The sequence below is a fragment of the Eptatretus burgeri genome, chromosome 8 (genome assembly GCF_056783735.1).
Source record: "Eptatretus burgeri isolate ZD-2024b chromosome 8, Ebu_testis_v1, whole genome shotgun sequence".
NCBI classification, from domain to species: Eukaryota; Metazoa; Chordata; class Myxini; order Myxiniformes; family Myxinidae; genus Eptatretus; species Eptatretus burgeri.
In genome coordinates, this window is record NC_140968.1 from 89,714,633 (window position 1) to 89,730,095 (window position 15,463).

The following is a 15,463-nucleotide window of genomic DNA, read 5'->3' on the forward strand; positions in this document are numbered from 1 at the left end:
AAAACCTCCGAAAATATAGACACAGATCTGGTAGACGCCATGGATGGGCTGTCACTCTGGGGGACAGAGCATGAGGCCTCACAGAGAATGCATTAAATCATATAGTTCAATGAACCTGGTTAATTTTTGTTACGTTCCAAAAAATCTTTGTTCTCTCAATATAATTATCCAAACAGTCGAAAAAGATAAGTTTAATGCTTTGGAAATTTCACATTTTCTTGTGTGTATATGGAGAAGGAGGGAACATAGCCTTGCTTGCTCAAAGTAAATAGGTACATCAGCTTAGTTATAAGACTCGTTATTTCTTTAAATTATGAGATTTCACAACAGATTTCGACACTTATTTAGTCCGGACGATATCTGATCCTCAAAACCGAAATAATGTTTCGATGATATACTTTAATTAGTCATTGAGAGTAGATCGTGGAAGATCGTATTATTATAATGCATGAAATCACTCCAAGCTGCGAATTTGAAAACGATAGTACTTACAAAAGTGACGTATACAACGATTTGCAGCTATGATGAGCACGCATTCGATAATATGAGTGAGGAAAGTGAAAATAAGCTTTATCGTGAAGAAATCGTTGCGGCCTGTTCCAAGTCGAGGCATGGTTGAGTAGGCCAAAAAACATGGCGGCTTCAGACCCCAGTGAGATTACCCAGGAAATGCCTAAAAACCTCAGAGTGAGGTGACCCAGGATCGCCAGATGAAGGATATAATTAAATAATGCTGTTAATTATCTTCAAAATGGGTGTTTTAAATCACCCGAACACCCAATTTTCACTCTTGCACTTCCTTGGAGTTTTCTTCATATAAATGCAAAGTTTCAGGCTGCTAGGTGTCATGGTTTTGGAGTTATAGAGGACACACACATCACACACACTCACTCACACACACATTGACATTTATTAGTATAGATAGATAATGTGAAGATTAACTGATTCGATTTTGGAGTCAAGAGGTCAAAGGTCAGAGGTCATGTTCGGTAAAAATTCTGTAACCACACTAACTTGTGAACCAGTGATCGGAATTTGACCAAACTTGATACATTTATATTTATGTATTGTCATGTAAAGATGAACTGATTGGAGTTTGGGTTCAAGAGGTCAAAGGTCAGAGATATTTCAGGTAAATTGTGATGCTTGAGAACAGCTGAAGGGATTTAAATCAAACTTGGTGCAAGTATGTACGATGATGTAAATAATGTCGGCGGAGGCATATCGGTCGACATCGTGACGTTGAAGAGTGCCGTTCGAGTTCAAAATATAGCTTGCTGTTTATACAAGTTTCCATTGATTGAATACAGCCAAACCGGACAACCGGATGAACGTCCTTTCAAAATGATGACACTCAATTTACTCCACTTTGCTCTGTCAAGGTCGCAGTTTTAGTCTGATCTGAATCTACAAAGAATCAAACCCTTCAAAGGAAAGTTTATATCTCGCCTTTGAATTAGGTTCACGTATTTCCATTATTAAATGCTGAATTTCCGAATAAAAGTTTAATTTGAAGCAAAAGTGATGGGACGGGTAAACGTTTATGGTGCAAGCAGCATGAAATTGCAAGAAAAATCGGTCTCATCTCCTGGAAGACCTGAAAGCCTGACGGGCATACTTATTGACAGAGGTAAGACAAGGGCAAGTTGCTGGAAGGAATCACAGAGAGTAGTAAAGCTCAAAAGTGAACGTTAAAATGTTTGAACATTTTCATTGTGCAACCTGAGCCATTTCCATCGGATGTGACAGATTATTTGACTCACCCTTTCCCTTCCCCTCAGTACGCCCCATAAATTCCCCCTTCTTTCCCTTCTCTTTACTCATATATATTTCCTCCCGACCTTTTCTTTGTCTCTTCCATCCTGAGCTATTCGCTACGCTCCCTTCTTTCTCTTATCTTCTCTCCTTTCCTTTCATTCCTCAATTACATTTTTCTCAATTTACCTGCAAGCCCCATCACTGCAGTGTGCCCATGACATACTGTATGTACAAGCCTAGTGTTAACGTGGATCTTCGGGTCTTGAGTTTGAACCCCTGTTGTGCTGTTAAGTAACACCAGGTGGGTTGACAGCCTGTCATCCTTCTGAGGTCACCAAAATGAGGATCAGCTTACTGGTTCCAGGGGAACTACATCAGCAGTACAGCAGTGATCCCAGGAATGATGCAAATTATAGGCATTTTCAATGTGTCATGAGGAATAGGTTAGCCATGAGTTTAGGCAGTAAGTATTTTATTGGCATTTGTGCAATTTTTCCTCCCACAAGTCCATTAAGAGGAGTGTGTTAAAGATTATTGACCCGATGTGCACAAAGTGACAGTTTATTAATGTTTAAGAGAAACATTAATAATTTACTGCATCTTGCACTTTATAGTGCATTGCCGTGAAGCTCACGAGAGAAATGGTTCATGAAAATAATTATCAAAAAAAACTTGTATTGAACGAAAAAAAAATCTTTTTCTTCCATCATGTCTCGTAGTATGGGGTTGGAGGCTCATAGAGCAAATTATCGGAAGATATCCTTTTTTGTAGGTTATCTTTCTGTGGTTATCTGTCCTAATCCTCGGTATGAGTTGTAATTGTGATTGTGGTGTTATAAGTAACCCAGAATTATACTGCATTTCAGGTTGATAATTGTGGTCAGAAAAAGGAAGACGGATCCTGATCTGACACGATGAACTTGTCACTCTTTACCAAAAGATTAAGGCAGTTAGAAATGACCAATCCTTCTGAAGAAGAACTTGCTGGAGGTCCACCATGAGCTATTCCAGAGGAAGATTTATCAGATGCTGAAGGAAGACCAGCCCAGACAGCATTGAGGAGGCCCAGGAGCCAGCTAAAGGTAAACAACAACAACTTGACATTGGTCTCCTGTCTGAGCTGAAACCCTATCAGCACCATCTGCATTTCCTTACAGAGAAGTGGGTCATACCAAGGAGATCGCTCAGAATTGCATTTATGAACAGAAAGTTCAACTTGACAAGGCTGAACGGAATATTGGTCTTCTTTCATATGCAGTGCACAAGGCTGTGCGGTAGCATCATTAGCTGAGGGTGCTGCTGTGCGACTGATGTAATGCCCTCTGTAGGTTAGGGCAGGAATTTGGAACATAGCCATGGTGCCGGCGGTAGCTCGCATACTCTTCACTAAGGACACCATGTGATCTCCAACGTCCACTAACTAACGCCAGCACGCCCGGTTTAACATCCATCTGAGGGACAGCACACACACACACATTGATAAATCAACCTGGGTAATATTGGTGGTTGAGGTATTCTGCATCGATAGATTGAGTTTGTTGTTGCACAAGTTATCTATTCCATGGTAAAAATCAAAAGCTTTTCTGAATCAGTGAGTGATTGAAAAATATTTCATGACTATGATCAAGAGACTCAGGAAGTTTAGTACAGTTTGGGACTGTGTGGCCAAAGCTGACAACTTTTGTTTGGACAAGGAGATAGAAGCAAAAGATTGTCATCTTCCTTCATGATGCATCTTACGCAGACTTGAAAGATGATGAAGTGTGTCGTTGAGAGGATACGTCTTTGTGGCAAATAACACAAAACATAGTGTTGAGAGGACAAGACGAAGAGAGGAGTGACATTTCATAACACTCATCATTTTCCATGCAGATGTTGTCCCCGTGCTCAAATACCAGCCGGAGAATCTCCCTGTGCAGTGTAGGCCAAACTATTCACAAAAGATTCACAAATAGTGTATACTTTTAGCTGGCCATAAATTGCAGTCGACCTCAAGTGTGGTAAGCCTTTTCAAACAAACAGTGCTCTGTAACACTAATCATCCAATATATTTGCACAACTATACACTTCAGCCCTGGTTAACATCGGCGTTGTGTTCCTGGAAAGTGCGACTTGAAGCGAATCCATTTTTCCCATAGGAACCCATGTATAAAGGCTAGTTACGTTCCTTGGGACCTAACTTGGGAATGTTAGAGACGAGGCTGTGGAGTAGCATCATTGGCTCAGGGCGTGGCTGTCTCCTCTGCTGTTTCGGGAAGGAATTTGGAATTTGGCCAGGGTGCCGGCGATAGCTCACCTAATCTTCGCGAAAGACACCGTGGGATATTTAATGTCCACCAACAAACGCTGGCAGACGGGGCATCCGTTTTACATCTATTCGTGGGACGACACGCATTGATGAATCACCCTGCCTGTGAAACACCGGGATGATGGTTTATAGCTGCGTCTGGAGTCAAACTCAGGCTCAACAGCTTAGATGTGAGTGTGCGTACCTCTCGGCCATCCTGTCAGCCTTTCTTCTGCTGATAAAGGTCTTCGTAACAGTTGATGACATCAGCCACCAGCCTGGCAACTTGGGAACAGTGGTCCCTCTTCAGATCATCTTTGCTGAAAATAGCCATTCCTTCTTTGATCAGCTGAAAAGCCTCCAACATTCGTTTGGTAGTTAACATTCGCTAGGGTAGTGTTTCAACGGCAAGAATTTCTTCATCAGCTTGCTGTGATTTATCGGTCCATTAAATCTTCATTTGACAAATCGCAACGTCGTGACTTCAAGGCGGAACTTTATGACTTATAGTGAATCTTTGTTCCTTACTTTGATCAAAGGCGTGACAGCGAAACGACGTTAACCGGAGCGACGTTATACAGGGCCGACCTGTATTTGCGAGGACCTCGACTTGATTTCGATACTATATGTGTGAGGACCTTATTCCCTTGTAAGGATTTTCACAAGTATATGGTAATGTGTCGGAGGAAACACTCACAATGAAGATTTACTCGTTCCTTCAGTGCTCGCTGTTCACCTGCAACTTTTATTTTACTGGCTACACCAGATCTGGTGATGTGTGGGTATGTCCAAGATCCTCCATGAGCTTTAGACATCGGAGAAAAAGACAATGGTGTGCCAGACAACACTCACAAGCACCACGCACAGATATGATTGGTAATTCGGTGCAACATTCCAACGGTTCAACATTGCTCGTATTGTTCATTAGAAATTCATTACTGGAAAAAAAAATCATCTGAATGAAGTTATAGGAAATTCTGCCATCGCTCGATTTTAACAAAGAACATTCAAAATCATTTGTTAAGCAAGATGACCTCTTGTATTTTTGTCCCCCACCCCTCCGACTTGCTTGAAGACGGGAACATTCAAATGAGCTCCATCCGACCGACTGACCGACCATCCGTCCATGTACTTTTGCGTATGCGATATTTCCAAAAAAACATTGAACATATAGCTTTCATCATTCAGATATCTCAACCTCAATAGATTCCTGCTGTGATTGGCTCAATTGTGTTGCCATGGCAACCATCTCGGTAATTTGGCTTAAGTACGATACTTGATGAGGCTTTGCTGAACATCATTGTAAGAACAGAAGACAATATGATTGTATCCACTGTATAGACAAATCTCATTGTGCTCTTCATTTTTTTTTTATCATACAGAAAATGTCTTTCATATCAACGACATTGAGAATGATGCAATGATGAAAGTGTTGGAGAATAAGACTGTACGAAGGCCAGGTTGACGATTACGTGCAGTTGCAACCCATGGCAGGAAAGGCACAGTGGTTGTCACTGGCAACGTAACAGGTATTGGTCAGAGGTGAGATTTTCTTTTAAGCTCAAATATTTCTAGTGATAATACATTTTCATGCTTAATGCTTTGATTATTTTTTTTTTTAAATCACCCTTTTCAGGTGGATATTGTGAGGATGAAGTGGTGTACAGATTCGCCAGATAAAAGCATGTACGAGCTGAACTGTGTACCGTGTTGATGCTGAAACTAGGCTTCCAAAAAAAATGTTTGATGGTGGATGTTCCAAAAAAAACTAAATGTTTGAGATTTAAAAATAAATCATTTCAAGAAAAAAAGATAGCTCCAGCGAACTATACCGCTGAGGTTGTTTGATCAAATACTCCCGAAGAGTACTTGACTGATTGGGAAATTGATTTGTTAAATAATTTTTTAGTTGCCCGATTTGAACGAAACTTGATACTGCACACCGCAGGAGAATGGTGAGTAAATTGGCCCTAAAATTTTTGCGCTATCATGTACCGTTTTGGCTGTATTTCAGGAACATACATTCATACATACATACATACATCCAAGATGAGAGTTTTAGTAATAGATAGATAGATAGAAAGATATTGGTCAGTTGATTTTGTTACTCGGTCTCTCCGTTTATTGCTTAAAGGTCACAATTTTAAAACAATCTTCATGAATATCAGCCCCCGATATTCACGTGTCCAAATATCAGCTTCCTCGCTCAAAAGGTGCCTGAGATATTGCCCAGATGAGAAACAATAAATAAGAAATTAATAAATCTATAATAATTAACTAATTCATCAATTAATGAATGAATCAACAATATTAAAAATGCCGTTTTTGCCAAAGTGCATCTTCACTTTTGTCCCCAAATTTCAGCTTCCATGCTCAAAGGATGGCTGAGATATTGCCTGGACAAACAAGAAAACAAACAAACGGAGTAAAAACTGAGTACTCCCTTCCTTCGGCACCCGGCGATGACGTCATGCATCACTTGGACATGGAATTGGGAAGGAGCAGTGTACAATAGTATGACTTCATAGATGTACTCACATTTTAGTAGTACGTCTGTACTTTATAGACACACTCACATTCTAATTGTCCAGATCTTATGGACGTACTCGGTTGTAAAAAGACAACACATAATATTGGTGACCACCAGGTGATGTTTGTGGCCAACATTAGCACATTATGTGCGGACAGACAGACAGACAGACAAACTAACAATTTGACCCAAATGCAATAGTTAATGTACTCATAGCTTAAACGAGGGGAACAGTTGGACACAGGATGAACAGACGCACAACGTTCAAAGAGAGAAGAAATGTTTTGGGGTAAATTTTTGGGATACTATTATTTCGTTTTCAGCCTGCGGCTGCCAGTTGTGTCATTGCTGGGATTGTGGCTGTGCCGCTGATGCAGTGCCCCCCCCCTGTTTCCAGTAAACTGGTACAGCCAGTAAGCCAACCTCAGAAGGATGACAGGCTGAGTCAACCCATCTGGTGTTATTTAACGAAACAACAGTGGCTGAAACCCAAGACCCTAAGAACCTCAGCCAGCCAACTTAACAGTGAAGCCAACACCAGGCTTTATTATTCGGATGAAATTATGAGGTGGTGGTGAGCCTTTTCCATGAAGGAATCGAAGCATTACTCTCAGGTGAGCACAACGACGTGATCCAACATATTCCAGAAAAGGGAAGCAACAAAAGTGTATGTAACTTCAGAGTTTAAATTTTGGGACATTTACAGGGAGTATGTGAATGTATAAACAAACTAGATGGCACTCTGTAGAGCGCATACCTCCGCCGCCAAGCTGAACAGGATATGTTTTGTATCCCACTGATAGGATGGATCTGGAACTGAACCAATTTAATCTTATCACCTTGTTCTTGTTTACCTACCCAACTCATCCACCAAGTTTCATCCGAAGCCGTCCTTAACTTTTTGAGATATTGTACTCACAGACAAACATGGGTGAAAACATAAACTCCGTCCACAACGGGTGGCTGAGTTAATGACCCAGATCTGGGAACGGGAGTGGGGGGAAGAGGTTCCCATCATGTGCTGCCTTTTTGGCTCCTGGTTGCATCATTGGTTAGGGGCACGGCTATGCCGCTGATGCAGTGCCCCTATTACCAGTATACTGGTGCTCATTTTGCCAACCTCGGAAGGATGACAGGCTGAGTCAACCCCCCAGTGTTAATTCAGTGGCAAACGGGACTCAAGCTTAGGACCCTAGGATCCCAAGGCACCACCCTCTTTGCGAAGCCAACACCAAGCTACGGGGGAAGAAGTGGAGGGACAGCTGAGAATTGCTCTGATGGGAAGGCTCAAGACTGGCTGTAAAGCAGGAGACTGTCCAGAAGCTATTGACCTATCTGCGTTGTGAAAACAGGAACCCTGATTCGAGGTGTCCTGATGAGAAATGTCAAATAACTTCTCGCTTTAGATTGGACTGATGTGTCTCATGTCAGGACGATTAGGGGGTTTTTGGGCAACAGTAAACAAGAGTACCCACAATGCACTGCAAAAATAAAAACCTTCTGTGAGTACGTGTCCAGAATGGAAGTGTATGGTGGAGAATGTGTCCAGAAAGGCCTCGGTGTGGTGAAAATCACCTGGACCTTTCTGACTACATGGTTTAGTTGGCTCAATATATGTGTATATATATATATATATATATATATATATATATATATATATATATATATATATATATATATATATATATATATATATCTTGTATCCCTTGTGCTTTTGAATGAAGGATAGAATGAGAATATATTTACTCATATTGGAAGCCACATTCCAAGTCGTTATTCGGTCTGTGATTTTGGCCCCTGCCCCCCTCTTCATCCTTGCCCTACCACTCCTAATGGGAGACAAAGATTCTGCGAAAGATTGATGTGGTGATACGGTATACGTAGGATTGTGCAACCAAGGTTTGAGTCGTCAGCAAAATGATGCATGCGGTTTTGCAAGGGGACAGACGAATCATTGATCTATATCAAGAAAGGAATTGGTCCGAGGACGCTACCCAAGGGAACGTCCACTTTCATGGGATGTGTGGAGGATAGAATACCATTGAATGCATGACACTGAAAGTGTGGAAAGCCTGCAATCTGGAGGAGTAAAGGTCCTTTCATATTGACTGTAAAGTTCTTGGCAAGAGTTAGTATGATGCACATAAAAAGCATGAGAAATGTTTCAGGAGACACCCTTTATCCTTTATCTTTTACTTGCAGTTGTGTGGCCCACATCCACCGTTGCATGAGCGAAGGCAACGCATCGAGAATGAAATGGTAACCAAATTTACTAGTGATGAAGATGTGAATAAACAAGCCGTTGGTTCTGCTGCAATGGTGAGATTCTTTCTTTTGCTGATTCCAAGGTAATCAGGGTGTCATTCAGTTATTATAGGGGTCAGTCTTTGAAGCTTGGTGGATTTTGTGACCCCTAGTTTCTGTGAGCTACTTGTGATGAGGGTCAGGGCGGTGAAACGATCCTTCATCGAACCAGTTGCAGTCAGATTGTGGACAAGCTTTAACAATGATTGTTTATTTTAATTTCGATGACTACAAACTGAACAGAAAACTTTCTTCCTCTGTACTTAGGAAAACTCGCCAAAAACTTTCCGACGTGATGGAATGCCCAACACTGAAACTGAATACTGTTTGCATCAAACTGGCTGTGTGTGTCTCAGCCGATTAATACCATGGAAATGTTTCTTTATTTTGAAACTGAATCCCAGACTTCAAAAAAAAAAAAAGGTTTCATCAGAAATAAAATCAATAATCCCACGTTATAAAATGTCTGTGCAATAGTTGTTGATATTTCTCTAACACTGAGTAAGTTTGTAGAAGTCTGAGAAAGTTACACACAAGATGGCCGGCCACCTGACAGCCTGATAACTTCCCTCTAATTTCTTTTCGGATCAACACCATTTCGTCTTCCCAAGATGACTGTCAATTTGAAATACGTAAACAGCGAGATGAGCTTCACGTGGCTAGTTAGTAACATTGGTTGGACTATCATACTGGGCTGGCAGGATGGTCTGGAGGTATACACACTTGCCTCTGAGTCCTCTGTGTTCAGAGTTCATCCAGCCTGTGTTCATGTTGATGGGTGCATGTTAAATGGGTGCCCTGTCTATGATGTCATCAAGTTTGAATATAAATGTAAATTTATGCTCCATCCATGTCTTGCCTCATGCATATTCATGTTTTGCCTGGTGCATATTTATGCTCTGCCCATGTGTTGCATCCTCTCTGCTGGAAGAGGTGGGGTGGTTGCGGATGTTCCCTGTCTGGCCGAACAGTGGTCGTGTGTGAACAAGGCACGTTTTTTACCGTCGCACTTGGGGTGTTTTAAAATAGAGTAAAAGTGATTCAAACCCTGTGTTGGTAAGCTACCTGGAGCATTCTTTCTTCAAAGAGTTGGGACACATAGGCTGGGCGTTCCAGGATATCATCTTCCACAATTAGTTATGCCTGGTGTTTGCTTAATGGTTAGTGTGGTAGGCTTGTGATCCGAGGATCCTGAGTTCAAATCCCGCTTTTCTGTTGAATTAATACCAGGTGGGGGTGACTCTGCCTGTCATCCTTCCGAGGTCGGCAAAATGAGTGCGAGCTTGCTGGTATTCTGCGTCGGAGTGGTGACCCGTCCAGGATTGTACCCAATAGTCAAGGAGATTGTGCAGGCAGCACCAACGCTCTGCACAGAGTATGGTCCCAATGGATGGATAATTAGTTGGTGGACGTCAAAGATCCCACAGTGTCCTTTACGAAGAGCAGGCAAGCTATCACCGGCACCCTGAACAAATTCCAAATCTTTGCTCTAACATACAGAGGGCACTGCCACGTTCCCAGCAGCAGCAGCCACTGACTGCATACGAAATGAAATGAAGTATCATGCTGATAACATGATGGTCATGAGTTTAATCCGTAAGTGGACTATGGTTTGGAATCGTGCAGACAGGATGGTGCAGAGGGAGCACATTTACCTTCGAGTTCGATTCCTCAGCTGACTATTAACTGTCGGATGGGTGTTTCACGGGCAACATGTTGCATCACAAAGTGTGCCCTCCCTCGGATGGACATTAAGCTGGGTTTCCTGCCTGCTACCATTAGTTTAGTTGCCCTTGAAAAGATTGTCACAAAATATTCACGTGATAACATTGCAAAATTTATTTTGCAATTTTTGTGATCTTATTTGTAATCATTTGGCCCATACCAATCGTTACAAGAATGTTGTCACAGTATAAGACCATTCTTGTTACATCATTACGAAATTGTATTTCAAAAACCCACTGAGAATCAAACCCAGACTAGACGGCTTAACTCAAAAGCAAGTGTACTACCTCTGAGCTATCCCATAAGCCCTTTCCAAATCTCAATGAAGGCTGAATGATGGATGTCTGAGAGAGCCATGGTGTGCAAAATATATATTCCACCTCTCCTGGAACCTTTGTGAAGGAAATGGAAGGTTTTGATATTCTTCCCATAAAATGATTATCTTCCTTGCCGTTTCACAACGCGATGATATAATTTTTTTTTTAATACAATGCCGAGGCTCATATATTGAGCTAGCACACAGAAAGTATAACAAAGGAAGCAGGAGACAAGAGGGGCAGGAGATGGATGTACAAAACAATGGGGAACAGAGACATTAGGAGATATGTGTAAGGGAGAGGGATGAGGTGGGGTACACGGGGTAAACAAGATGGACATTACAGGGATTTTCGGGAAGGAAAGCAGGGAACTTGAAGGAGGTGGGATTGGGGTGGATTAACAGGGGTAGAAAAGATCGAGGATTTGAATGGGGGAAGATAAGAGATGGTGGTGAACAGCTGTTTTGAACACCTGGAGGGAAGAGTGGGATTGAAGAGAGTGTGGGAGTTTGTTCCAAAGTTGGGGAAAAAAAGAGGAATGAAAGAGTGAAGATGAGCAGTGTTTCTTGATTTTGGTAGTTTTACCAGAAAGGGGTTGCTGGCAGACCTTGAGCATCCTGCAAAAATATAGGGGGGTGACAGATCAGTGACAGAGCGGGGGGGGGGGGGCGAGGCTGGAGATGAGACGGTAGAAGACAGAAAGACCACCGACCTGCCTCCAGTGAGCGAGTGAGGGAGCCAGAGACTCGGCCTCATCGCGGGAGATGCCAATGATCCTAAATGCCTTGGTTTCCACAACGTGAAGCCAAGAAAAGTGGGAGGCAGGAGCACCAGCCCATAGGGGAGAGCAGTACTCCATCAGGCTGCAGACAAAAGCTTTGTATGTGGTCAGAAGCTTCGGTGTGCCAAGGAAGGACTTTGCACGACAGAGGATTCCCAATTGGTGACTGGCTTTGGAGGCCAGGTTGGAAATGTGGCTTTTGCTGGAAAGATCATGGCAGATAGTAAGAACCAGAAGTTTGAATGAAAGGATTTCTTCAAGAGGATTGTTGAGAAAGTAGATGGGAAGGGGGTGGGGGGGAGGGGTTCTATATGATCCTTTCTGAGAGACAGAGTGAGAGTGTGAGATTTGTCAGGGTTGGAAGACATGTTCCACGTGTTGGACCAACTTGTGATATTATCCAGATCTGCGGACGGTGAAGAGGCTGCTGCTTGCCGATCTGAGGGATGACAGGTGGTACGGCAGAAGGTGAAGTAATCAGCAAAGTGATAAAGAGGATTTTCCAGGAAGTCAGAGAGATCACTGATGAAAACCAGAAAAAGAACCGGGTCCAGAACTGTCTTGAGGATCTCCAGCCTGGACAGGAAGAGGGGACGAGAGAACTCTAATATGGGGCACACGTGAGCTGCAACAGGAGAGGAAGTATATAACTGTATCCTGATCACGACAAAATTGTGAGCTCGAATCGAAGTTTCAGGTTTTTAAAAAAACTGGAATCAAATGCATTGATTGTATAACTTCACAAAAGAATGCCCGATAGACTTGTGAGAGTTCGAGTTGATCTCTCATGTTATTTTTTTGGTATAAATAGAAAGTTCTATCTGTTCTTATATAAGCTGGACATCAGGTCAGGAGTGTGGTTGTTGTTATTATTATAATGAAGCACAGATTTTAAAAAACAATGCACACGCACGATGACTTTTTGCCCCATGTGGTAGTTGCATGATTTTTATTGTTCATTCCTTTGCAGCATAGGCTGTGGGGTAGTATCATTGGCTGAGAGCGCAGTTGAGCCGCCGATGCCCTCTGCTGATTCAGGCAGGAATTCGTAATTTGTTCATGGTGCCGGCGATAGCTCGCCTACTCTTTGCGAAGGGCACCGTAGGAGCTCTAATGTCCACTAACTAATGCCGGCAGACAGAAAACCAGTTTAAGGTCCATCCGAGGACGGCACACGCATTCATGAATCACCATGCATGTGAAACACTGAGATGACAGTTTATAGCTGAGTCGGGATACACATCACTGTCTTGACTGTTGTGCATAACAAACTTGGTTGATACATTTTCTAATTGCTACCTAGTAGGTGTTTTGCATGTTTTGAATGGCACTGACCTTAACGTTTGACTAATTTTGACCAGATTTTATAAACATATACATATACTACTATACACATGCATACAAATAAGCTGTGTAAGTTTCAAGCTCACATATTGAAAAATTCTTGAGGTTTGGCAATAATAAAATCAACAAAATATCCCATTACTTTATAATGGGATGAAATTGTTGTCATGGACACCATTTTCTCTTTGCCACGTATAACTTTTTTTTCTATGCCACCAACCAAAATGAGCAGAACCTGAAAGAAAAGAAAAATATCAGGTCTAACAGGATCTATAGGATCTTAGGTTACTGAAGGTTTTAATGGGATATATAGGGTCCTAAATGGTGTTAAGGGTCTTGGGGTTATAAAAGGTCGTAGAGGTCTCAAAGGGTCTTAAGGTTATAAGCGGTCTCAATGGGTCTTTGGGGGTCGAGAATTTATTGGGGGTTTTGGGGGTTCTTAAAGGGTGTTATGGTCATAAATGGTTTTAGGGGTCTGAGAGGGTCTCATGGTTCTAAAGGGTATTTGGGGTCTTAGAGTCTAAGTGGTCAAAAAGGTATAATGGTTATAAAGATCTACATATCTAAAAGGTATGTTCCAATAGTCCGTAATTAACAGAGGTTATTAGTAGACGTAGTCAAGGTCCAATATAATAAGTAATTAATAGATGTACTCACATTCACACAGTACGTAATTAATGGACATACACACATACAGGAGTCGATCAAGACTTCATCTCGACGAGCGTTCACCGTGCACCTGTGTTTTTCAGTTTATCTACATTATATACATCGATATCAAGTGAATCGATTGAAAATTGACGATTTATGTGACCTTGACCTTTGATCTATTGAACCAAGCTGTTAAATAGCCTATCAAAAACAATAGGCTTCCAGAATGCCACTACCTCCACCAGGTGGTGAAGTTTCGTGAAGATCGGAGTACAAATGTGACCTGTAGGCGATTCACATACAAACAAACACAGACAGATAGACAAACTGAACGAGAAAGACATCATGGAGAGCATGAGGTTTGCAAAATCCCTAAAACAAATTTGGTTATAAAAAATATTTGGTTGTTGAATTCACTGATCTCATATGCAAATCCTGTTCAAATTTCAAGTCAATTGGATGGAAATTGAGGATTTTTGAAATTTGACAAAGTTGTTGACCTTTGGCCTATGTTGACCTTTTGGCCAACGTCGATAGGCCAACAACAGGCTTCTTGATCATGGCCAACTCCACCATTTTGTGAAGTTTCCTGAAGTTCGTTTTATAATTATGAACTGTCGGCGACTGACAAACAGACAGAATCACAGACCAGATCAACCAATATACTTGTGAATCTTCGATTTCCCAGGTTACAAATCTCAAGATAGCAACAGATTGCACAAGATCTGCAGGGTGTGGTATTTATAGGTGACACATTTGTAATATAATATGTAATTTTAAAGAAATATCTGAACAATTAGCTAATTTTGTGCATTGATACATTTTCGTTGCAGGTGAAGTTGATACGTTACAGGTGAAGTTGATACGTTACAGGTGAAGTTGATACGTTACAGGTGAAGTTGACACGTTACAGGTGAAGTTGATACGTTACAGGTGAAGCCCAGAAAGATTTGAACGATGGAACATTACGACTTGCCAATGCAGATTAAAATTGTAGACCTCGATATTAAATTAGGCTCCGACATTGCAACTCAGTGAGCATTCAGGAGGGAATTTCGGTGCAGAAATGGCCTGTTTCATAACACCATTCTCTACTTCGTGGGAAAATTTTATGAAAATGGTAGTGTTCGTCCATCTAAGCCCATGAGACGTCGTACAGTGAGGACACAAGAGGCAATTACCGAAGCCATCACTATTGCTTATGACACTGGAAGCAGCAATAAACAATGTGCTGGTTCGATGCAGGGAGTGCATCAATTGACAGCATTTAAAAGATGTGATTTTTTTTAATAAGTAGAGCTGTGTTGTGTATTGTCCTATGATGTCACACAATTTCCAATACCTTTACTTCACTTTATTATTCTAAAAACATTATTTACTTTTTTCTGTCTTGTTTTATTACAGAAATAGATGTGTCAGATATTAATGCCACACCCTGTACAAACAACCCACCGATATGCAGATACAAAAGCACCCTACTCCATATTGTAATCCACCTAAATATGAAGGGCACTCAATTCATGGCTTCTGCAGCTCCACATCCCTCTCACCCACGTCACTCTGTGAGCACCTATCCTCCATACCAACGATATATGAAACGTACATTATTACTCTCATATCCTTAATATTACACCTCCTCCCCCACAAAACACCTCCATGCGTCGTCACATTCACAACTATCTATCATCTCAGTCCATAGAACATCGTCCACCAAACAACATCCCCAACAACCCTCCCACCCCAAATTCACTCTTCTGAAGCAACAC

At 41.7% G+C, this 15,463-nt stretch overlaps 1 protein-coding gene and 1 long non-coding RNA gene across 2 annotated transcripts in view; one reads left to right on the forward strand and one right to left on the reverse strand.

The window, feature by feature from the left end:
• The window catches only part of LOC147022245 (uncharacterized), a 97,487-nt gene that overhangs the window by 58,251 nt on the left and 23,773 nt on the right, over window positions 1-15,463 (reverse strand). The window lies entirely within an intron of this gene.
• LOC147022246 (uncharacterized) lies at window positions 2,615-15,241 on the forward strand. The gene is made up of 5 exons (XR_015061127.1): window positions 2,615-2,840; window positions 5,428-5,587; window positions 6,973-7,189; window positions 8,778-8,894; window positions 14,551-15,241. It is a non-coding gene; the product is annotated as an uncharacterized LOC147022246 (long non-coding RNA).